The sequence below is a fragment of the Homarus americanus genome, unplaced genomic scaffold (genome assembly GCF_018991925.1).
Source record: "Homarus americanus isolate GMGI-L3 unplaced genomic scaffold, GMGI_Hamer_2.0 scaffold57980, whole genome shotgun sequence".
Taxonomy (NCBI): domain Eukaryota; kingdom Metazoa; phylum Arthropoda; class Malacostraca; order Decapoda; family Nephropidae; genus Homarus; species Homarus americanus.
Window position 1 is genome coordinate 24,591,645 of NW_024716703.1, and position 26,237 is coordinate 24,617,881.

The window sequence follows — 26,237 nt, forward strand, 5'->3', positions numbered from 1 at the left end:
TGTATCTGTGTTAAGGAGATGATGAGAAGACATTATAAGTTATGAAGATCTACTCTTTCATCAAGATATTTATGATCAATATGTTTCTCGAGAATTCTCCGGATCACTAAACAAAAGAAAACAAATTACCCACAGGAGGAAACGAGTATTAATCTTTCCTCCGCTGGGCTATTGTTTTATGAGGAGCCTGACTGAGGTCTTGTGTATCAACGCCCACATTCAATCCTTTGGAGAAAAGTTATACACAAGACAGCAACACACTGGTAATACTGTGTCTCTCTGTCTCAAGGTTTTAACTCTACACTGGTAATACTGTGTCTCTCTGTCTCAAGGTTTTAACTCTACACTGGTAATACTGTGTCTCTCTGTCTCAAGGTTTTAACTCTACACTGGTAATACTGTGTCTCTCTGTCTCAAGGTTTTAACTCTACACTGTGTGTCTCTCAGTCAGATAGACAAACCTACAGAGAGCCACACGCCTACCACTGTCTCTCTCTGTTGCGACTGGATAATATGACTTGATCTTATGCATATATATACTCTGTAAACTTCTTTATAATACTATATTATAATAACCTAAGTAAGTTATAATAGCTCTATGATATTTGTAGATAATATAATCAACCGGAATCTAAGTTACATTATAATTAATAATCAAAACTGTGATAATTTGAGAAAACTTTTGATTTTCAGAAAGATAAAATTATTAAGGGTTCATAAGGTTGTCAGGGTAACATCCAAATGCTGTACTGAACAAAGATCCTGTACAGTCATCCATAAGAACCCTGTTGCCTCTCCTCCCGAACCATGAGAGATTCAGACTCGTGAACCCGAAGCAGTCTGAATCTGAATCCCGCGGTGTTGGTGGTTCAGGAAGAGGTAACAGGACTGTGGTGGGTGACCGTAAACTGTGATGTTATTCTCATGTATTTAGTTATGAGTTTCCCTGTAAGTACGACCACTATCTTTAGCCAGGTACTGTATTGTTGCAGTGGAGATCCAATGTAACTTAATTGAATAAACATATTAAAGGTAATTAGTATTTGATTTTAAAACTTTGATTATAAACGACAGACAGACAGATACAGACAGACAGACAGACAGGTGCATACACTCTCTCTCTCACATCAAGAGGGGATGAATTAACACAGATACAAACAAACACTTACACCTAATAGAAACCTACGACACATAACAGAGTGGAGGCAAGAAAGTGTCTCACCTCTCAGTACCATAACAAACTCTAAGGAAACAACACGAAATAAAAGACCTCACTAAAAAATCAATAAACAAAAGGATAAATAAAAACCAAGAAAATAATAAAACTAAAGATTTAATTTGTTGAGGTCAATGGATACATAAACTTAACAATTCAAACTTAAAAAAAAACTTTATTATAAAACTAATTGGAAAGTTTACGTTGGAAAAAAAATGCATAAAAATGGAATAATTCATCCGTGTATAATAATAATAATAATAATAATAATAATAATAATAATAATAATAATAATAATAATAATAATAATAATAATAATAAATCAATTAAAACTCACTCGTCATTACAAGAATTTTCAATAAACCACCATTATCATTTTTATTTATTTATTCTTTTACATTTTCTTATATATTGATGACAATGACTCTGATATATAACAAAAATGTACATTGGAATTTTATCTAGAAAAAACATTGAAATATTGACGTGACCTTTTTCTCCCACGAGGCATTACACGTGATGGGGAGAGAGAGAGAGAGAGAGAGAGAGAGAGAGAGAGAGATTAAAAGAAAGAAAGAAAGAAAGAGAAGTTATTGGCAGTGACCTTGACCTCTTCTACACGTTCATTACATGTAGTCATTTGTTAAGTTGGGAGGACGGACGTCAAAGGTAATATTCACGTGGAAGTTTAATTAGAATTTCGTGGTTACTCTGTTGTGCTGATTTTTTGCTCTCTCTCTCTCTCTCTCTCTCTCTCTCTCTCTCTCTCTCTCTTCCTTCATTACAGACACTCTCCACCTCATACACACACACTCCCTTCACTCACAAAAAGCTCTCCACACATCCGTAATTACCCAACCAGGTGATTCGTGCCATAGTTCAACAACAAGGCTCCCTCCTCCCCAAAAGGTAATCCCCTTACCTGTAGTATTTTAGTCAGTCCACAGGTAGCGTGCAAGTATCTAATGACTCAGGTAGCGTCACACAGTATGGGGTGCGGTAGGGGGGGGGGATTCTGTTATCGTTTTCGTGTTTTTCTTGGTTAGGTTAGGCTAGTTTAGGTTAGGTTAGGTTAGGGGTCTATTCATGCTGCCGCTCACCTGGACCACTAAAGGTAAGCCAGTGTTTACCTGCCTCAGAGGCTAATTAGCATAATGACCATGTAGGAAAACTGCTCGCCTACTGTGACTTCACATAAGAAAAAAATAATTACATATGTAAAAAAAATATACAAAACAGCTTAACACGAATAGTTATTAAGAAAATCCTTCCCTCCCTCCCCCCTTCCCTCCTTCCCTTCCTCCCTCCCTTCCTCCTCCTCACCCTCCTCCCCTTAAGCAGAAAAACAGGCAAAATCAGATTACGGTGAATAAAAGCAATAGACGGTAAGCTTATAATGATGTTGTGTTATTTTGCAGGTCGTCGATTAGTTGGGATTAATATACCTGATCGTCAGCTGGAGAACACGACAGCCTGGCGTGTGTGTGTAACTAGCGGTAACCAAATATATCAGACGTAGAAGCAACACCCAGACCACAATTCGCTATATACAGGAGAGTTTTACTTTGGCACTCGACAACATCACAAAATTCGCTAACTTTATCAAACGCTAAATTAATTCAATCTATCATAGTATGTAATAACAAAAGTTGATTACAGAAAAAAGTTTGGCCACGGTTAACATTTATCTGTAATAAAACCTTGTGTCAGGTTTTTTTTAAGTAATTCTATTTCCTTCATCTTAAATCAATACTTTGGCTACGTAAAGACAAATAAACAAGCCTACAGGGGCATTTAACTATTTTACTTTGTTTATTCAGTAACAAGAACAGTAAAACAAGACCAATAAACAATAAAAACCGTAATAAACAATCGGAATCAACTTTTACAACACAAAAGGAAACAAAAATATTGATGACTAGTTTTTGGGGGAAGCAGTTATGGCCGCCATCTCCTTCGTTGGGGCGTAGGTACAACAGATGTAGGTAAACAAAAGAAACAAACTTGCTCAAAAATACAACTACAAACAAAAGAAAACACGTATGTAAACAAACCCAGGTGACGTAGTATGGGGTGGTGGTGGTGGTGTATGCAAGCAAGCAGAAGGTGGTGCGTGTGTGAGTCTCCTGTTACGCGATGCTTTGAGGATAACATACGGACAGAAACTCTGGATTATGGAAGTAAAAAATAACACGAACTGAGGATAATAACAAATACAGCAGTGAAAATACAGTTATGAGGGCGCAGGCTGTAACTCTCTCTCTAGATTACAGCACCTCATAGCAAATAATACAGTATTCTAGAGGATTTTTACAGAGAATATAAGTGATTGTATCTCTTCATGGAAGGTATTTGACTACGTTGGTGTGTCTAGGAGGGTGAGGGGTGATGGGGTGAGGGGTGAGGGGGAGAGGTGAGGGGTGAAGTGAGGGGGTGAGGGGAGGGGTGGGGGGTGAGGAGGGTGAGTGGGGTGAGAGAGAGGGGGTGATAATTTGTTGTTCTAAGTCTGCATGACCTTCACAGTCGGGTTCTCAGGGAAAAAAGTAAACACGTTGGATTATTTCTGTGTCAGGAATGGAAGCACACAGACGAGGGACAGGTGGGAAAGGGCGATAGAGATGGAAGAAGAATTGACACACACACACACACACAGACACACACACAGACAGACACACACACACACACACACACACACACAGACACACACACACACACACACACACACACAGACACACACACAGACACACACACACACACACACACACACACACACACACACACAGACACACACACAGACACACACACACACACACACACACACAGACACACACACAGACAGACACACACACACACACACACACACACACAGACACACACACACAAATTACGTAGTTCCTCATGAGTGTCACCCACAAGCTCCAGGTATAGTAAGTGAAGACAGCGGTACACTCCCCCCTCTGTGGTCGACCTTACTATTACAGGGTGGTGATGGCCGACACCTACCTCACGCTGACACACACATGCATGTAACTACACACACGCTGAAGTATACGTCGACCTGGGGGTTTCATTCGCCATTAAACTCGTAAAATATCATGTTTTAAAATGAAGTGAATATCTTTGTAATTTAAGATATATTTTTTATTCTACGCTTTAACTACGCATTCAGGAGGAAGTGAGGGGGTTTATGGGGCGGGGGTTTAGGGCGGGGTTAGGGGGCGGGGGTTAGGGGGGGCGGGAGTGAGTGGGGGTTATATTGATCTGAGGGTTTACAAGTTCATTCGTTAGACTCAAGGTTGGAGCTACGCAGAAAGTGTCCAGGATAGTGGAATGATAATTAATTTACGTGTATATTTATGACCATTCTTGGGATTACATGATCAAATCGTTAATCTATTTGGGGTTTAGAGGTGTCAAGTCTTCCAAAATGCGATTTCATTCCATCCGTTTAAAAAAAAAGCCTTAAGAAACACCAGTGAAATCTGTAAACAACCTCAGGCTCCGATGATATGATATATACCAACACACGTCTTCTGCCTCTCGGCAAACACGCCAAAACATGAATCAATACAACAAAGTCTACTTGAATCTAAAAAAAAAAAAAATCAATTCTCCCATCAACAAAACATAAAACAATGATGGAGTATCTGACTAACAAACACCGAGTCCAAAAAAAAACCTTGAAAACACACGATTATGCTTGCATTGAACCGCCTGTCATCTCTAATTTGGCACAATAAGCTCCGGTTGACCTATCACGCAAGCTCCAGGAGCAGGTGACCCTCCCCTCCCCCCCACACACACCTCGACGTCATTACACAGGCCTCAAACCTCTGGAAATCAACATTAATCAGCGACGATAAGAATAATCTAAGGATACCTGCTCTGTTGTCACGCACGTTTATGTTTATGCATCTACCTGGATGTTTACTGGAGTGATACACGGGTTCGATGTTTAGTGAAGGTTTATTGTGGTGGTGATGTTATGTATGATCAATGTTTTTGGTTTTAATGGGAATCAACCCACCCGGGCACAGGTCACCGACCCATATTGGTGCCTGGGGGCGAAAAGGAAAAATAAAAAAGACACAAATTGCATAAAAATACAGAAATGAAAACAAAAAACATAAAAATAAGAAACAATATATGTATGTTGTGTTGTCAATAGTAAGAGAAACAATTGAGACCCTGCAATTGTGTGTAAATGAGGCACAAAGTCAGTCAGATCATCAACCTGGGACTTGGTCACATATGGCAGCAGGGTCTACCATTAGACATTACATTATGCTTCCAATATCTTTCCAGGCGGTAGTACCACCCTGTTTGATAGCTGCCTACTACCTACTTATGTGTCACCTGGATGTTTACTACAACTATATACAAGTTTAATGTTTACTTGTCCTATAAATGTTTCCTGTGGTATCTTACACGAGACTACAGTACTGGTAAGTCAATTTATGAGAAAAGTTGCATTTCCTAGTTAATAATAATAATAATAATAATAATAATAATAATAATAATAATAATAATAATAATAATAATCTGTTTACTACACACTTTCCTTTGTTTATATAACCAGAGACCATGACGTCATACATGGACTCCAGCTGCGTTACTATAAATAACAAGTATCCTTAAGCTCGCGTGTTGCTTGCTAATCCTCCAAGTGATAGCCTAGAGGGTGTGGTTCTTGAGCCCTCCTTGTAAATCACTTTGGCAAATTTTCTCCTGCTATGGTGGTGGACGGCTGGAATCAACAGGGAACGATAAGCTCTTCACTCGCTATCATCCCATTACGTGTATAAGTGCTATAGAATCCCTAACAAACTCCTGATCTAGGGATATATTACTACTTTTACTTGCCATGGACTCAAGTTCTAGGGGAAATCGGGTTATATCGTCATGTGTCAAATTTGAACAAGTTTCCCCAGTAAAGAGCCAATAATGCAAAGTGTTGTGTACAGAAAATAGAGGCTTGGCATTTTTACAGGAGAGACTATGATAATCTGAGTAATTAAGTCTCTCTCTCTCTCTCTCTCTCTCTCTCTCTCTCTCTCTCTCTCTCTCGTAAGAAATTAGCAAAAAAAAAATCGCAATTGATCATTCTACAACTAAATGATGTAAACTCTAAACAAATTGTTCTTTTTCTAACTCAGGAAGATGATCGGTGTCACACTACCCAAGTAAGGGGTCATAGCTCGGAGACATGGAATGAGAATAGGCAACTGTCAACCTACATATTCGTCAACTGAAACCACGAGTCAAATTGTAGTTCAATTTACGAAGTCTTTCTTAAATTTACGAAAGAACACGACATTTTGTACTTACGGTCAGACAATCTTTCTCCCCGTCCTACCCTTACCTCCCCAAATCCTTCCCTCATCTCCCCACCCCAACTCCCCCAACACTACCCTCATCTCCCCACCCCAACTCCCCCAACACTACCCTCATCTCCCCACCCCAGCTCCCCCAACACTACCCTCATCTCCCCACTCCCTCCCCCCCAACACTACCCTCATCTCCCCACCCCAGCTCCCCCAACACTACCCTCATCTCCCCACTCCCTCCCCTCCTAACCCTGCCCCATCCTTCCCCCCCTATACACAATGTTCACCTCGTGTGGGTTGAGCACTAACTCTGATCAACAAGATTTGGAATTATGCAGGTGTGATGCGGCGATGACGTCACAGTAATCCTAGCTACTTGGGAATGGCAATACGGCCCATGTCGGGAGATTACTAAGAACAACATAACAAAGCCGTGGATTTATTTTCTCAATCAGACGTCTTGACCCTAAACCAACCTGGTATAACCTAAGGATTCCAGCTCGATTAAGTTTGGTTTAATTGACGAGTCTACCATCTAGAATAAAAAGAATTAGTAGCCTGGTCGTTGGACTTTTTTTTAACATCGATCAATTTACATGATGGTCGGGGGGCGCAGTTCAGGTCCAGTCTCACGGGCCAGTCAGCTGCCTCACTCGACACAAGTTCAGCCTCATAACGCCTTTACATAAGCAGGATATACGAGCTATTGTGTAGGTCTGTAAGAGACTTGAACCTAATGGACGAGAAGCTTGTCTTGTGGTGCAGGACCAGCGACTAGACTCATTAGACCTTGGCTCTAGGCCGCAACGCCTCTGCACTATACAACAACATTCGTCTCATTACATCATTTTGTCTTTATTTATCTTTGGTTTCTTTTGTGTCGTTCAGTCAAACAACTCCTTCAGCCTCTTTCCACTTAGCACATCCAATCTCACGTCTCCACAAACACCTGTAGTATAATACCTCTCTCTCTCCTTCCCATTTACATAATCATTCTCCTTGTTACTCCATCTACATTCATCTTTTATTTTTATTAACTTCATCTCACACGACCAACATTCATGTCCTTAAACCAAACCTTTCTCTGCGTCACGTTTCTGGAGTCATGTATCCGAAACACACTTATCCAATGTTTACATAATGTTACGGGGGGAGGGGTGGGGTGGATAGTTCGCGTGGGGCAGGGAACTTACCAGTCAATTTCCACAAATACAATTATTTACTTATGTCAGGCAATTAGAACCAAGTTAAACAGAATAATTAAACATGCAGACAAGACTATGAGTTACTGGGTATACAGCTGATGTTATACTCGGCCATACTTCATTAATAACTCAGCCATACTTCATTAATAACTCAGCCGTACTTCATTAATAACTCAGCCATACTTCATAATAACTCAGCCATACTTCACTTCAGCAACAATATTAATAAACTAATAACTCATCTGCTTCATTAATAACTCAGCCATACTTCATTAATAACTCAGCCATACTTCATTAATAACTCAGCCCTTCCATTAATAACTCAGTCATACTTCATTTGTTGATAGACCTGACAAGAATATCACCTGGATATTTATTTGTTTATCTTATTCCTACAAGGGAATATTAATAAAGACATTTGACTGGATTATGGCTGTGGGAAAAACAAATATTTACAAATAAATGATGGACTCACACTGACGTTAGTAAACAATCCATCAGCTGATCTATGACGTCACGTGTAACTTAATTGACGTCACGTGTAATCTATATGACGTCACGTGTAATCTATATGACGTCACGTGTAACTTCTCCGTAATGTCAATTCTTCTCTTCCACATTTAATTCTCCACACAGAGTAAAATAAAAGGTTTCAAAATCATCCTCACTTGCATTCTTCTCGTCATTCTATTCCTACACACTCACTTATCACTCCCAGACAAGAGAGTGGGTTGAATCTTAAAATTATACCTCCCAATTGACCATAAATTCACATTCTTCTACCTCGTTACTCTCCAGGGGGCGCCACCAGTCCGCTTCGCCTGACTCGCTGCACATTCTACCACGTCCTGAGCTTAAGTTCCTGGGAAGACTCAGCTCCTCGGGGTATACTTACATACAAACATACATACATAAGAACATAAGAAAATAAGGAGTCTGCAATAGGGCCTTTGGCCTGTGCATGGCAGCTCCTGTCGAGTTACCACTCTCTATCATCCATGAATCTATCTAGCCTCCTTTTGAAACTTTCCAGAGTTCCCGCACTTACTAAAAGTTCCCCACTACTACAAAGTTCCGCCTACAAGTTCACACTTACAAAGTTCCGCACTTACTACAAAAGTTCCCTTACTACAAAAGTTCCTACAAAGTTCCACTTTCGGTTCACTTACTACAAAGTTCCCTGGTCACTTACTACAAGTTCCCTTGCCTGAAGTTCCGCACTACTAAAAGTTCACCGCCTACAAAGTTCCCCTTACTGTTGCCTTACCTAAGTTCCACTTACTACAAAGTTCCTCCTGCCACCAAAGTTCTTGCCTACAAAGTTCCCACCTACAAAGTTCCCGCACTTACTACAAAGTTCCCACACTTACTACAAAAATTCCCGCACTTACTACAAAAAGTTCCCGCACTTACTACAAAAAGTTCCCGCACTTACTACAAAGTTCCCACACTTACTACAAAAGTTTCCGCACTTACTACAAAAGTTTCCGCACTTACTACAAAAAGTTCCCGCACTTACTACAAAGTTCCCACACTTACTACAAAAGTTCCCGCACTTACTACAAAAAGTTCCCGCACTTACTACAAAAAGTTCCCGCACTTACTACAAAGTTCCTGCACTTACTACAAAGTTCACCGCCTGCAAGACCGCACCCACTACAAAAATTTCGCACTTACTACAAAGTTCGCACTTACTACAAAGTTCCCGCACTTACTACAAAAAGTTCCCGCACTTACTACAAAAGTTCCCGCACTTACTACAAAAGTTCCCACACTTACTACAAAAAGTTCCCGCACTTACTACAAAAAGTTCCCACACTTACTACAAAAAGTTCCCGCACTTACTACAAAAAGTTCCCGCACTTACTACAAAGTTCCCGCACTTACTACATATCATACATATCATACATCCCATACATACATACATACAAACACAAACATGTATGCAGATAAATACATATAAATACAAAAAAATTATACACAAATATACAAACCGGATAAAATACAGTTCATCTTGTAATTACAGAAATTTGCATCAATAAAAATAGACCGCCTTGGTCTCATTAAAGTGAAATTATTCTCATGAAGTAAATCAACGTAAAATATTAAACAAGTATTTTACACGAACATACAATAGGTCAAGCACTAACGGGACCCATTGACCTTACCTAACCCTGAGTCTGACATAATCTTATCCCTTAACTTGTCCCTTATGTTATCCTAACCTCTTTTAACTACCCTAACTTATCCTTGTTTGATCGTCACGTCATCTCACCTCACGTCACCTCACGTCACCTAATCCGTGTGTAATAACATAAAATAATCTGGTCCGGTTTCGAGTTCAGTATAAAAACACACTCTCCCCTCCCTCCCTCTCTCCCCTCCCTCTCTCCCCTCCCTCCCCTCCCCTCCGCCCCCACCTCACCTCCCCCCCTCCCCTCCCAGTAAGACGAGAACTTTAAAAATATGAAGGTAATATATCTATTCTTTATTATTAATGCCTTGAATACTTAATAAATGGCTGTGTGTCTGCTGATGAAAGTTTTTTTGGTGGTCGAGAATGCAATTATGTGAACAACGGCAGAAGGTTACATTAACATTCTGATTAATGTTATGTAATGTGTATAAATGGAATTACCTACAGTATAACTCTTATTATTGTCCTTGGGGGTCACCTTGTGTGTGTGAGAGAGAGAGAGAGAGAGAGTTAGCGACTTTACTGTGAATATCCACAACTCTGTAGTCATACACAGCGAACGGATTAATGACTCTCAATATGGATAAACACAGTAAACACGTATTCACATTATCCAAGGTCAGTAGGGGCGGAGTTGACTGTATTTCTCAACACGAATACGACTTTAATATCACAACATTTCCCTGAAGTGTGAGTTATCCGAAATCCACTCAAATTACCCATAATTTCTCGAACTTGAGCGGGGTATATTTCGAGGCTCTCAAACTATGTATTTCTCAACAAAATTACTGATTTAAATAACATTGACAGATAACATAACATATGGTATTGCAAACAGACTTATAAATAAATAAATCACTTAAAACTGATATTAATTGTAAGAAAATACCTACACAGGAAACTACGGATTCATTGTAAACAAAATTTGCCCCACATTCAGCGGTCAATCACTGTAAACAGATATCCAATGAAAACAATAACCCGTTATAAACAAGCTGCCATTATCAAGAGACCCCGAGTATAAACAAATCCCGAGTGTAAACAAACCTCTAATGTAAACAGACATCCCAGGATAAAAACCAAACAAAAACGTAATAACAATAATAATAACAATAATAATAAATAAATAATCCAGTGAACAATAAAGCAAAGAAACGAAAATACTGAATTCTCTCCTCGACAACCCCAAGACGGTGAGTAATCGGGTTCGCGTGTGGACTAAAGGAAGGAGTGGAGGGATGGATGGAGGGTTGGAGGAAGGGATGGAGGGAGGGATGGAGGGTTGGAGGAAGGGATGGAGGAAGGGATGGAGGGTTGGAGGAAGGGATGGAGGGTTGGAGGAAGGGATGGAGGGATGGAGGAAGGGATGGAGGGTTGGAGGAAGGGATGGAGGGTTGGAGGGAGGGAGGGAGGGTTGGAGGAAGGGATGGAGGGAGGGAAGAGATCCAGGAGGTACAGTAACTCCGTGGTGTACCGTAGCAATATGTCATAGGTTCCTGCTTGAGGTGTTAGTAGTGTGTGAACGCTTATTTGTTCATTAGATCAACAAAACATATATATTTAAAATAAATACTTGAACAGTGTTAATACAAGCGACCTCATAATACTGTAGTCCTAACAATGTGGGAGTGTGTTACCCCTGAGACAGAGGATGGCATATACCCAGAAATACCAGGATTATGTCATGATTTGTGAAGCAGAGTCACTTGATTTGACCCCTAATATGTGGTGTTTGAGACCTCATAAACCATCTACATAATGTGTTTGGATGTCATTCTTCTTGTTATAAATAGTTACTTACACACATAGAGAGCGTCGCGCGAGGGAGGTGTCAGTGTCTGCACATCAACATTAAGTAGAATATTTGATGATGTTCACAGCATAACTGAAAAGTGAAAAGAGATGTAATATTTATACTCATGATGTTGATTGTGTGTGTGTGTGTGTGTGTGTGTGTGTGTGTGTGTGTGTGTGTGTGTGTGTGTGTGTGTGTGTGTGTGTGTGTGAGTGTGTGTGTGTGTGTGTTGATAGTGCGGCAACTGACTTGTAAATCAAGCGTTAGGACATATTATAATCATCAGGTAAAATAAGCTGGAGTTTCCAAAGCTTCACCAGATCCCTAAAATTAGCGTAAATGTAAATATTTTTCATGTACTTACAGCGAGTCAGTAAGTAGAAGCCGTGTCGACCCGTTAGCGGTAATGTAGGTCCAGAGTTCGACCGCGTTTATTTGTACCCGCTTTTATGTAAATCTGATCCTGTTATATAAACTAATGTAACCCAAGTGTACATGTAATCTTAATGTACTGCATAATATGCAATAAAGTCATGTACAGTATCTCTACGTGTGCGTATATGCAGTGTGTGATTATCAGAACATAAGGTCTCTTTCACAAGTCGACTTCTCTAGGTTGATGTTGTTAAGGCTGTATACATTGACAGTATTTGTTCTTCCAATATTAAGTACGCTGCACTTGCTGGTGTTGAATATCATTTGCCATTTTTCAGACCACCCCTGCAGTTTATTTAGATCCTCCTGTAATGCATTTGCATCCTGCCCTGAATTAATCTGCCGCCCTATTTTGGTGCGTAATATACATCATGCATGCATAAGTAGGCTACATGGAATTTGAGAAGTTATTGATTTTACGTAATTCCCGATGCGTTAGGTTAGGCTAAGTTGTTTAAGTTTGCTGAAGTAAACAAGTGGATGAAGTTACTGGACACACTGCATCACTTATCATAATCCAGTTTGGTTTTATTTTTCCATTTTGAGTTTAACCTTTTAGCATTATCTCGTGCACCTTGATAACTTGGCTGTTGCGACGCTAAGATAACATTCATTATTCATTGATCACCAGTTATAACATCTTTACACCTGTTATAACATCTTTACACCTGTTTTCTCTCCTAATACAGATGTTCTTCAGGTGTTATCTATACCTATTCATAGCGGGGAAGAAAACTGAGGAGGTCAGTCAGGTTGGCCAGCTTGAGAAATATAAATAAAGTGGATTCCATAAGTCAGCGAGGCGCTTAGCGGCAGGGTGGACACAGTCAACTCCCCTACACTACTCTCAAGGGTTGTGTTCTTGCTAACATAACCTAACCTAACCTTCCCCTGATACCACTGTCTTGTTTTTCTTCTCCGTACGTAATCTCCCACACATAGTAAGAGCCTCCCCTACACTCCCACACATAGTAAGAGCCTCCCCTACACTCCCTCACATAGTAAGAGCCTCCCCTACACTCCCACACATAGTAAGAGCCTCCCCTACACTCCCTCACACCTGATGGGAAGCCTCCCTACCTCCCCTCCACAGTAAGGCCTCTATCACAGCAATGTGTATCCCCTGTCTCCTCCATAGTGAAGCCTCCCCTACACTCCACACATAAATGGGCCTCCCCTCCTCACGTGAGGCCTCCCCTGTCCACGCATAGTGGGCCTCCCCTACACTCCCACACATAGTAAGAGCCTCCCCTACACTCCCTCACAAAGTAAGAGCCTCCCATACATTCTCACACATAGTAAGAGCCTCCCCTACACTCCCACACATAGTAAGAGCCTTCCTCCACTTCACTTTGGTGAAGCCTCCCCTGTTCTCACACATAAACAGAGCCTCATACCTCCCACACATAATGGAAGCCTCCCACTTTGCTTCCACTAAAGTAAGGCTCCTTACATTCTCACATAGTAAGAGCCTCCCATACACTCCCACACATAGTAAGAGCCTCCCATACACTCCCACACATAGTAAGAGCCTCCCCTACACTCCCACACACAGTAAGAGCCTCCCCTACATTCTCACCTACTTCAACATTTATCTTTCTGAACGTACGGGGCAGTGAGGAGGATGGAGGGGGTGGGTGGGTGGGAGTAACATAATGGGGAGAGGGAGGAGCAGCACCAGGTAGTCAACGCAACAGGTGTCAGTATCATCCTGGACACAGTGGTGGGAGGGTGTGCGTCGCTCCGTCTGGCTCCCGGCGTGACAGAACCAATCCTTTTGAAGAACGTGAATGGAAACCACTCAAAACTATAACCTACATTAGTCTATAATCTATTAACATACACAAAAAAGTGACGTTTATATATGGGAAAAAAAGTGTGTTATTGTCGTAAAGTGTGGACTAAGAGTGTGTTGAATAGTGAGTGTATCAAGGAACTGAGAAGGACCGCTGTGGGATTGTATCGTCTGGTAGGAAGTGTCAAGGAGATTACCCGGAGTGTGACAAACGCTGGCCAGTAGAAGTGTGTCACTACCATAATACCGGCCACCACCAGCCAGTTATAATACCCCTATAACCGGCCACTACCACCATCACACACACACACACACACACACACACACACACACACACACCATCATCACAACATTGCTTACCAGACCACAGTAATACAAGCACCGACTACCACCACCACCACATAACACCTGCACCACACAAAACCACCACAACACCTGCACCACACAAAACCACCCACAACACCTGCACAACACGACACCTGCACCACAACACCTGCACAACACGACACCTGCACACAAAACCACCATAACACCTGCACACACACACAAAACCACCACAACACCTGCACCACAACACCTGCACCACACACACAACACCTGCACAACACAACACCTGCACCACACAAAACCACCACAACACCTGCACCACACAACAGTACCACAACACCTGCACCACACAACACCTGCACAACACAACACCTGCACCACACTACAACACCATAACACCTGCACCACACAACATCACCAAAACACTTGCCCCACCATAACTCCTGCACCACACACCACCACCATAACACCTGCACAGTGTAACACCACAACACCTGCACTACACAACACCACCACAACACACGCACATCACCACAACGCCGCACCACCACAACACCACCACCATAACACCTGCTCAACACAACCCCAGAACACCTGCACAACAAAACACCATCACCTGCACCACACATCACCATCACACCTGCACCACACAACACCACCATAACAACTGCACAACACAAAACCACAACACCTGTACAACACAACGCCACCAAACCTTCACCTCACCACCACAATATAAACATCTTGCCGGTTTTTACAACACACTCGGTCATGGACTGAGAGAGGAGACGAAGAGGAACAGCCAAGGTAAAGTATATTATGTCACGTACAGCAGGAGTGATCAACAGGTTGCTGGCTGTCATGCATGGTGGTGTAGGTTAGGTTAAGTTAAGGTTAAGTTAAGGTGAGGTTAGTGGGTCCTGGTGGCGCTTGACCTATTGTATGTTCGTGTAAGGAGACTGTTAGAGCTGCATTTATCTTACTGTTAGCGCGAGTTGAAAGAGAAATAATGCGTCGTCTCCAGAATGTGGTATAACAAGCTCCCGAAATATACGGAAATATACCTGAATTAAATTAACATACTACATCTAAGAGGGTGGTGGTATGACGGTCTAAGAGGGTGATATAAGAGAGGAGTATGCGACATATATTGCCACTATAACATACTGTATACTGCCACTATAGAATATACTATCAAGATTGGCTGAGGAAAATGAAGCAACTCGTGGGGTAGAGACGACCAGAAGAGAGAGAGAGAGAGAGTCACCTGAAGATTAGTCCCCCTTAACTTAAGATTAACTACCCTAACGCTAACCTAACCTAATCCCAGTCCCCAAGGTAGCGATGGGGTGTTTAATTAATCATCAGGTGATAAAATAGCCACCAGGTGTAGCTATCAACCTGTGGAGCCTCAACCTGGGATTTGGTTAACATGTAACAGTTGAGATCTGATTCGGCTCTTGAAACACAGTAAGAGAGTTTAAAAGCCACCACCATCATCATCATCATCATCATCATCATCATCATTATTATCATCAATCATCATCGCTACGTGTTCTTATTTTATTTATTTCTGAAGGTAAACGTTTGTGCAGGCGTCTTACACGATTGGACTTGGAATGTTTATAAAATCCATCTGGTACCTGGATGTGTTTGACGAAGGACTGACTGACTGTGTCTCTGAACCACTGGTGATTCACATGTGTCGTCTTATCGAAGCTTCAATGTTTGTGTTAAACTATATTTTTTAACTATTTTCCGGGACCATCATTGTTGTTTCCCCGCGACCGATAATCTAATTAATTCACTGAGTATGATGTCTTAACCCCCTGAGTACGTCTTAACCCCCTGAGTACGTCTTAACCCCCTGAGTACGTCTTAACCCCCCGAGTACGATGTCTTAACCCCCTGAGTACGTCTTAACCCCCCGAGTACGTCTTAACCCCCTGAGTACGTCTTAACCCCCTGAGTACGTCTTAACCCCCGAGTACGTCTTAACCCCCGAGTACGATGTCTTAACCCCCCTGAGTACGTCTTAACCCCTGAGTCTTAACCCCCTGAGTAATGCTCCTAACCCCTGAGTACGTCTTAACCCCCTGAGTACGTCTTAACCCCCCGAGTATGATGTCTTAACCCCCTGAGTACGTCTTAACCCCCTGAGTACGTCTTAACCCCCTGAGTACGTCTTAACCCCCCGAGTACGATGTCTTAACCCCCTGAGTACGTCTTAACCCCCCGAGTACGTCTTAACCCCCTGAGTACGTCTTAACCCCCTGAGTACGATGTCTTAATAATGGTTCCTCTCCCTTGGCACTATCACCACCCAAAGGCATCACCATCACCAAGGAAGCCTCCACCATTAACACCACCTGTACGTAATGGTGGCAGCCCCATAATCGACCATCTGCTGTGGTAACTGACACACCTTCCCTATTAATCTCTGATCCTCTCTCTCTCTCTCTCTCTCTCTCTCTCTCTCTCTCTCTCAGTTCTGTCGTCGACTTCGTATTCCATTTCTTCTTCTTCATGTTGAGAATAAACACGACTCTTATGATGTGCGTGTGTGTGTGTGTGTGATTTTGTTTACTTACACACATATAGATCAACTGCTATAAAACAATGTAAATAAACAATGTAAATATGTTCACGGCATTGTGTGTGTGTGGGGGGGGGGGGTACATACAGTGGTCATGAGTCCTTACCTGGCCTGATGAGTGCTTATTAATATATAGATGCACTGTTTGTAGCCCAAGATGGGATCGAACCCAGAGAGAAAGGATTCAGACGCAATAAGAACATAAGAATGGAGGAAACTGCAGCGGGCCTATTGGCCCATACTAGGCAGTCCCGTTTACACCCAACCCCTATTGCTCATATAAGCATCCAACCTATGTTTGAAGCTATTCAGCGTATTCGAGTTAATGATGATATTTGGTAACTTGTTCCATTCATCCACTACTCTGTTTCCAAACCAGTGTTTACCTATTTCACGCCTAAATCTAAATTTGTCCAACTTAAAACCATTGTTACGAGTTCGCTCCTGGTTGGATAGTTTGAGTACCTTTGTAATGTCCCCTTTGTTTAGCCCTGACTTCCACTTATACACCTCTATCGCCCCTCGCTCTAAGTCTCTCAAAGGAGTGCAAATTAAGATGCTTTAACCTGTCTCTATACTCAAGGTTCCTAATGCCCGGGATTAGTCTTGTCATTCTCCTCTGAATTCTTTCCAAGGATTCTATATCCATTCTGTAATACGGTGACCAGAACTGAACTGTGTAATCCAGGTGTGGTCTCACAAGCGCAAGATACAGTTTTAGGATGACCTCGCTAGTCTTGTAACTAACACTCCTTTGTATGAACCCGTGAAGTCTTTTGTTTAATCCTCCTTCACTTGGCCTCTCGTGTTGGAGACCCGGGTTCAATCCCAGCCTAGACTATTATATAAACGATTTTTAACGTAGGATATTAACTAATCTATATTAAAATGTATTTCTTGTATGTGGGAAAAATAAATATAATTGGTTTAGTTTGGAGAATGTTGGCACCAAGAGTTGTTGAGTTGAAACACCCTGAAGGACGTGGGGGTATCTTTAAAATTGCCTGTCACAATGTTTATTACTGTACATTATAAATCCAAGCTACAATGTTTATTACTGTACATTATAAATCCAATGGGTTTTCACAAATGTTATTACTGTACATTATAAATCCAAGCCACAATGTTTATGACAGTAATATAACCAAGCCACAAAGTTTATTACTGTACATTATAACTAAGCCACAATGTTTATTACTGTACATTATAACCACACAATGTTTATTACTGTACATTATAACCAAGCCGTACAATGTTTATTACTGTACATTATAACCAAGCCACAGTAATACGGCGACCAGGATACTCATACCTAACATCAGGGCTGGTGCAGGTGTCGTGGCTCGTACTGGTGTCATGGCTGGAGCAGGTGTCATGTGTGGTGCAGGTGTCATGTGTGGTGCAGGTGTCATGTGTGGTGCAGGTGTCATGGCTGGTGCAGGTGTCATGGCTGGTGCAGGTGTCATGACTGGTGCAGGTGTCATGGCTGGAGCAGGTGTCATGTGTGGTGCAGGTGTCGTGGCTCGTACTGGTGTCATGGCTGGAGCAGGTGTCATGTGTGGTGCAGGTGTCATGTGTGGTGCAGGTGTCATGTGTGGTGCAGGTGTCATGGCTGGTGCAGGTGTCATGGCTGGTGCAGATAGTGTGACACAGGAGGTGGCTGGAGGAAACGGTGTAGGGGTCGTTAAGGATAATTAACCAATGAGAGAGCAACAGACGCCAGCCAGCCAGCCTCTCTGTACCTCCTCTAGTGATCCGCAACAACCACCCGCAGCTGTCGACACCCCCCTCCCCCCCCCCCACACCCTTTGTACGATGATACGGTAACCACAGGGTAAAAAAGTCATCGTATTCTAACAATCATCTTCTTAACCCGAACAACACAACAGTCGCTGCACCATCACCACTATCACCTCCATCACCACTATCACCTCCATCACCACTCTCACCTCCACCACCACTATCACCACTACCACCACAGAAGCTTTAAAAGAAGACCCCCCCCCCCACACAACACCTGTATAACACCCTGATACCCGGCAAAAACCTTACTGAAGCCATGGAGACAACAGGAGGAGGGAGAGAGGGGGAATGGGAGGGAGGAAGGGGGATGGGGAGGAAGGGGGGATGGGGAGGAAGGGGGAGCAGCGCTATAAGGACCACCAACACCTACCGGGTGGAGGGGGGAGGGTGGGGTCAGGGTCACGGCTGAGGTCACAGGCTGAGAGAGAGAGACCCACGGCTGAGTACACGAGCGCCACCCATGCACACACTATTCATCGCATCACTAGGTTCCTTCACCCTACGCCCGCCTCTACTATAATTGTCAACCCTCTGTGGCGTCACCCTACCACCCTACCCAATTATATAGTTGATAGATAGTTAGGTAAGACAGGTAATAAGACAGGTAATTAGTAATAAAAGTTCACATTGGCTCAGTTTATATATACATAGAGTACCGGTATACAAACAATGGTAAACAGTTAGGTGATTCAACTCGGTAACCTCCTGACACACACTAGTGGCCATACTGTACATCACCTTGGCTGGTCAGCAATATTCAGTGGTATCAACAACACATGACACCAAACCATATTTCCATGACACTAGTAACCGCAATAGTCACACGGCTACGGTACTGACCGCCGCACCAGAACGTAAACAAGTGATGTACAGTGCAAGTTCATGGTCGTAGAAAGCCCGGAGTAGTACCAGATGGCTCCTGAAGGTGCACCATATGTGTGACGTGTATCTTGCGTGTGGTGGTGCACCATATGTGTAACTGTGTGTGTGATAGTGGTGCACCATATTGTACCTTGTATTACATGTGTAAGCATATATATAGATTACGAAATATGATAAAAGAACTTTCTGAAATATAAATAACAGGAAACACGTAAATAACCTTCCGCCATGACACACCTGCTCTGTACCCAAACACTCCTGTGGTATAACTCAGGCTCAGTACTTCTCTCCCGGTCCCTGAAAACACAGGAAGAGTACTGGTATCATTGTGGTCATTGTACTCACACTATTATGAAATGTAAGACAAAAAATCTCAAACTTTATTCCCCACTATTAGTAACATGTTGGTCATGAGGGTCGTTGTGTTAGTAGTTCACCTGACCGAGCCTGGTGTATATGTAAGCAACGCTCTACACTCTCCCACGCTCACCACAATTTTCCCACGGGGGTAACGGAGAGAGAGATAGAGAGATTCACTGTTAGTACGATAAACCTAACGCTTTCATGGAGTGAGAAAAGGTGAGAAAATGATGAGAAAGTGACAATTTGAGAATACTTTAATTCCTCTTTGTTGTAATGTCAAAGTGATGAGATTTATGACGTATTTTCTCTCTCATGGTGGCGTGTGGTGAGCTGATGTAGTGGTGATGACAGCTTTATGAGGACAATACCAGGTAATAATAACGGTACCAGTGATGAAGACAGCTATATAGTGGTGACAGTGATGAAGACAGCTATATAGTGGTGACAGTGATGAAGACAGCTATATAGTGGTGACAGTGATGAAGACAGCTATATAGTACATCGTGGTGGTGACAGTGATGAAGACAGCTATATAGTACATCGTGGTGGTGACAGTGATGAAGACAGCTATATCCTTGTGGTAGTGCCCAGGGTGGTAAGAAATTACAGTGACAACACAACACTGAGACTGACACACACGCACAACAATAACGTCACCATCCCTAATACACAATACCGACTGTGGATTACTAACAAGACGCACACAAAGAGAAACACCTTTATAAAACACACACGACTATTACAGACACAAGGCACTAATGCATCACACACAACGACTACCATCTTTATAATGACCCTCCTGGCACTGTCCCCCACTGGCACTATTACCACCCTGGATGTCAGTAATCATCAACCAGTGCTAGATGTAATTTGGGTTAAACTACTCCTCCATCTTGGCTTGACCTCAGTGTGGGTTTGGGGTAATAATCTTCTTCTGGTCAAGGAATAGATCGTGTCTCAGGTTAGGGTCGACGTCTGTTGTTGAATGAAATAATGTCCAGGACAGTCTCAATACGCTCTACACGCAAGCACTGTCTGGAAGCTTGTGTGATTAAGGAGGAGGGGGGGGGGGAGAAGAGGAAAATCTCTCTCTCTCTCTCTCTCTCTTCTACTTCTAAATTACATACGAATAACATTACACACGCAAACACAGACAGACAGTGATACATAAACAACTCCTAACAGCTATCATATACGCAACACAAGACATTCAGATTTGGACAGTGGATATCAACTAAACCAACAGCCAACTACAGATCGGTAAATAATTTCAACATTAATATTAAAGTACTAACGAGGTGCTGCAAGAGATGAGTCGACCATGACAGACGATCAACACTAAATAAAAACCTGTGCTGACGAGATACTGATGCCATTAACCACTTATATTTAGCCGATATTTTATTCCTTTGCTGCATTATTAAATTATCTAATATCAATTTATTCAATACTTTAGTGAATATTGAGTCTAGTTACAGTTATTATTATAGTTTGAGTTAGTTATTATTATATTTGAGTTGGTGTTAAAGTCATATACATTATATAAAGGAGGATTTTCTTAAGTCTGTGTGTGAGACTTGGGAATATTTGGACGACTTCTCCACATAAATAGATAATGATGACCTGAGAGAGAGAGAGAGAGAGATAATAAAGAGAGAGTAAGAGAGAGATAATAAAGAGAGAGTAAGAGAGAGTAAGAGAGAGTAAAGAGAGACAATCACTCCTGTACAGCCGCCCAAGAGAGGCTCCCAGGTAAGAGGTCTCACAGGTAATGCGACAGTAATGATTAGGTGACGGGAGACCACGACTGGCTGAGACACTGTGAGCAGACGACTCCGGTATTTTCCCGCGAGTCAGAAGATGTTCCCTAACCATCGACAAGTTTCTCAAGTGCACGCTTCCTATCACCGCTATAATCTGGTGTGCACGCTTCCTATCACCGCTATAATCTGGTGTGCACGCTTCTTAACATTAGAGGGGAGAGGGTAGATGACACACACACACACACACACACACACACACACACTTGGTCAAAGAGTGAGAGGAGGAGTGACAGTAGTGGTTCCGAGTCTTGTGGTTCATACAAAGGTGATTGGTCAAACGACTCCCAGTCCTAAAGAGGTGATTGGTCAAACGATTCCTAATCCTAATAAGCTTACGAGACCATTGGGCCCCTAATCCTAATGGGAACCAATCCTAATTAGTGCAACAGGTAAACTTTGGGAATCACCTGCAGAATAGTCACCCTAACTTCACCTTGAGATTAACCTTCTAAATATTAATAAATATTATGGTTAAAATTACACCATAAGAACACTACAAGACGCAGGAAGTTGTTGATAAAGCCACACAATCCCACCACACCACAACACACCACACCGCACCACAACACACCACACCACACCACAACACACCACAACACACCACACCACACCACAACACACCACAACACACCACACCACACCGCACCACAACACACTAAGGTAATAAGAAGTGGTAGAATCGACAGAGGTGGAACGGACACATTCATCAACATTGTTCCCCGTAGTTAATGGTCTTATCGAGGAGCCGCCATTGTTTACGTGCAAGATGGGAGAGTTATCACCATCTGTTCGTCAGGTCATGAACACAACAGTGCCATCCTGTGAGTGCCATCCTTGAGTGCCATCTGTGAGTGCCATCCTGTGAGTGCCATCTGTGAGTGCCATCTTGTAAGTGCCATCCTGTGAGTGCCATCCTGAGTGCCATCCTGTGCCATCTGTGCATCCTGTAGTGCCATCCTGTGAGTGCCATCCTGTGAGTGCCATCCTGTGAGTGCCATCCTGTAGTGCCATCCTGTGAGTGCCATCCTGTGAGTGCCATCCTGTAGTGCCATCCTGTGAGTGCCATCCTGTGAGTGCCATCTTGTGAGTGCCATCCTGTGAGTGCCATCCTGTGAGTGCCATCCTGTGAGTGCCATCCTGCAGTGCCATCCTGGAGTGCCATCCTGTGAGTGCCATCCTAGAGTGCCATCCTGTGAGTGCCATCCTGTGAGTGCCATCCTGTGAGTGCCATCCTGTGAGTGCCATCCTGAGTGCCATCCCGGGTGCCATCTGTGAGTGCCATCCCAGAGTGCCATCCTGTGAGTGCCATCCTGTCGAGTGCCATCCTGTGAGTGCCATCCTGTGAGTGCCATCTTGCGAGTGCCATCCTGTGAGTGCCATCTTACAGTGCATCCTGTGAGTGCCATCCTAGAGTGCCATCCTGTGAGTGCCATCCTGTGAGTGCCATCCTGTGAGTGCCATCCTGTGAGTGCCATCCTGTGAGTGCCATCCTGTGAGTGCCATCCTGTGAGTGCCATCCTGTGAGTGCCATCCTGTGAGTGCCATCCTGTGGTGCCATCCAGAGTGCCATCCTGTGAGTGCCATCCCAGAGTGCCATCCGTGAGTGCCATCTTATGAGCCATCCTGTGAGTGCCATCCGTGAGTGCCATCCTGTGAGTGCCATCCTGTGAGTGCCATCTTCAGAGTGCCATCCCAGAGTGCCATCTTGAGTGCCATCCTGTGAGTGCCATCCTGTGAGTGCCATCCTGTGAGTGCCATCCTGGAGTGCCATCCGTGAGTGCCATCCTGTGAGTGCCATCCTGTGAGTGCCATCCCTGAGTGCCATCCTGTGAGTGCCATCCTGTGAGTGCCATCCTGTGAGTGCCATCCTGTGAGTGCCATCTGTGAGTGCCATCCGTGAGTGCCATCCTGTGAGTGCCATCCTGAGAGTGCCATCTCTGTGAGTGCCATCCCAGAGTGCCATTCTGTGAGTGCCATCCTGTGAGTACCCATCCTGTGAGAGTGCCATCTTATGAGTGCCATCTGTGAGTGCCATCCTGTAGTGCCATCCTGTGAGTGCCATCCTGTGAGTGCCATCCTGTGAGTGCCATCCTGTGAGGTACTATCCTGTGAGTGCCATCTTGCCAGAGTACCCATCCTGTGAGTGCCATCCTGTGAGTACCATCCTGTGAGTACTGCATCCTGTAGAGTGCCATCCTGTGAGTGCTGCATCTTATGAGTGCCATCCTGTGAGTGCCATCCTGTGAGAGTGCCATCCTGTGAGAGTGCCATCCCCTGTGAGTGCCATCCTGAGTGCCATCTTATGAGTGCCATCCTGTGAGTACCATCTGCAGAGTGCCATCCTGTGAGTGCCATCTTGTAAGGTGCCATCTGTGAGTGCCATCCTGCTTTGAGTGCCATCTTACTGAGTGCCATCCTGAGTGCCCATCTGCCAGAGTGCCATCCTGTGAGTGCATCCTGTAGAGTGCCCATCCTGTAGTGCTCTTTATAGTGCCATCCTGTAGTACATCCTGTGAGTGCCATCCTGTAGTACCATCCTGGAGTGCCATCCTGTGAGAGTGCCATCCTGCCCAGAGTGCCATCCTGTGAGTGCCATGCCTGAGTGCCATCCTGTAGTGCCATCCTGTGAGTACCATCCTGCAGAGTGCCATCCTGTGAGTACCCATCCTGTAGAAGTGCCATCCTGTGAAGTGCCATCCTGTGAGTGCCATCCTGCTTAGGTGCCATCTCTTAGTGCCATCCTGTGAGTGCCTTCTGTGAAGTGCCATCCTGTGAAGTGCCATCCTGTGAGTGCCATCCTGTGAGTGCATCCTGTGAGTGCCATCCTGTGAGTGCCATCCTGTGAGTACCATCCTGTGAGAGTGCCAAATACCTTGGTACCATCCTGTGAGTGCCATCTTATAGTGCCATCCTGTAGGTGCCATCCTGTAGTGCTGCCATCCTGTGAGTGCCATCCTGTGAGTGCCATCCTGTGAGTGCCATCCTGTGAGTGCCATCCTGTAGGTGCCATCCTGAGTGCCATCTTGTAAGGGTGCCATCCTGTGAGTGCCATCTTGCTGAGTGCCATCCTGTAGTGCCATCCTGTGAAGTGCCATCCTGTGGTGCCATCTGTAAGGTGCCATCCTGTGAAGTGCATCTGTGGAAGTGCCATCCTGTGAGTGCCATCACTGTAGGTGCCATCTTATGAGTGCCATCCTGTAAGAGTGCCATCTTGTGAGTGCCATCCTGTGAGTGCCATCCTGTGAGAGTGCCATCCTGTAGTGCCATCCTGTGAAGTGCTGCATCACAGTGCCATCCTGTGAGAGTGCCGTCCTGTGAGAGTGCCATCCTGTGAGTGCCATCCTGTAGAGTACCCATCCTGTGAGTGCCATCCTGTAGGTGCCACATCTGTGAGTACCATCCTGTGAGTACTGTCCTGAGTGCCATCCTGTGAGTGCCATCCTGTGAGTGCCATCTGTAGTGCCGTCCTGTGAAGTGCCATCTGTGAGTACCATCCTGTGAAGTACCATCCTGAGTGCCATCCTGTAGAGTGCCATCACCAGCAGAGTACCATCCCTGTAGTGCCACATCTTATAGTACTATCCCCTGTGAGTACCCATCCCTGTGAGAGTGCCATCCTGTAGTACCATCTGTAGTACCATCTGTAAGAGTGCATCCTGTGAAGTGCCATCTTGAAGTGCCATCCTGTGAAGTGCCATCCTGTGAAGTACCATCCTGAAGTGCCATCTTGCATTGCCATCCTGTGATGCCATCCTGTAAGTGCCATCACAGAGTGCATCTGTGAGTGCCATCCTGTGAGTGCCATCCTGTAAAAAGTGCCATCTTGTAGAGTGCCATCCTGCTTAGAGTGCCATCTTGTAGGAGTGCCATCCTGTGAAGTGCCATCCTGTGAGTGCCATCCTGTGAAATTTCCATCCTGTGAGTGCCATCCTGTGAAGTGCCATCCTGTGAGTGCCATCCTGTGAGTGCCATCTATGAGTGCCATCCTGTGAGTGCCATCCTGTGATGCCATCTTATGAGTGCCATCCTGTGAAGTGCCATCCTGTGAGTGCCATCCTGTGAGTGCCATCCTGTGAGTGCCATCCTGTGTTGCCATCCTGTGAGTGCCATCTTATAGTGCCATCCTGTGAGTGCCATCCTGCTGTTGCTCCTGTGAGTGCTACACATCTTATGAGTGCCATCCTGTAGTGCCATCCTGTGCCATCCTGTAGTGCCATCCTGTAGTGCCATCCTGTAGTGCCATCTGTGAGTGCCCCATCCTGTAAAGGTGCCATCCTGTGAGTGCCATCCTGTGAGTACCATCCTGTAGTGCCATCCTGTAGAGTGCCATCACCTTGAGTACCATCCTGTGAGTGCCATCCTGTGAGTGCCATCTTATGAGTGCATCCTGTGAGTGCCATCCTGTAGTGCCACTCCTGCAGGTGCCATCTTATAGTGCCATCCTGTAGTGCCATCACTGTGGTGCTATCCTGA

The 26,237-nt window shown here is 44.0% G+C and overlaps 1 long non-coding RNA gene across 1 annotated transcript in view; it reads left to right on the top strand.

Annotated features, from left to right (window-relative positions):
* The first annotated feature begins 14,959 nt into the window (after positions 1 to 14,959).
* The window catches only part of LOC121858446, a 58,725-nt gene continuing 47,447 nt past the window's right edge, over positions 14,960 to 26,237 (top strand). Inside the window, exon 1 of the long non-coding RNA XR_006087435.1 lies at positions 14,960 to 15,104. This is a non-coding gene — a long non-coding RNA (uncharacterized LOC121858446). The remainder of the gene's footprint in view (positions 15,105 to 26,237) is intronic.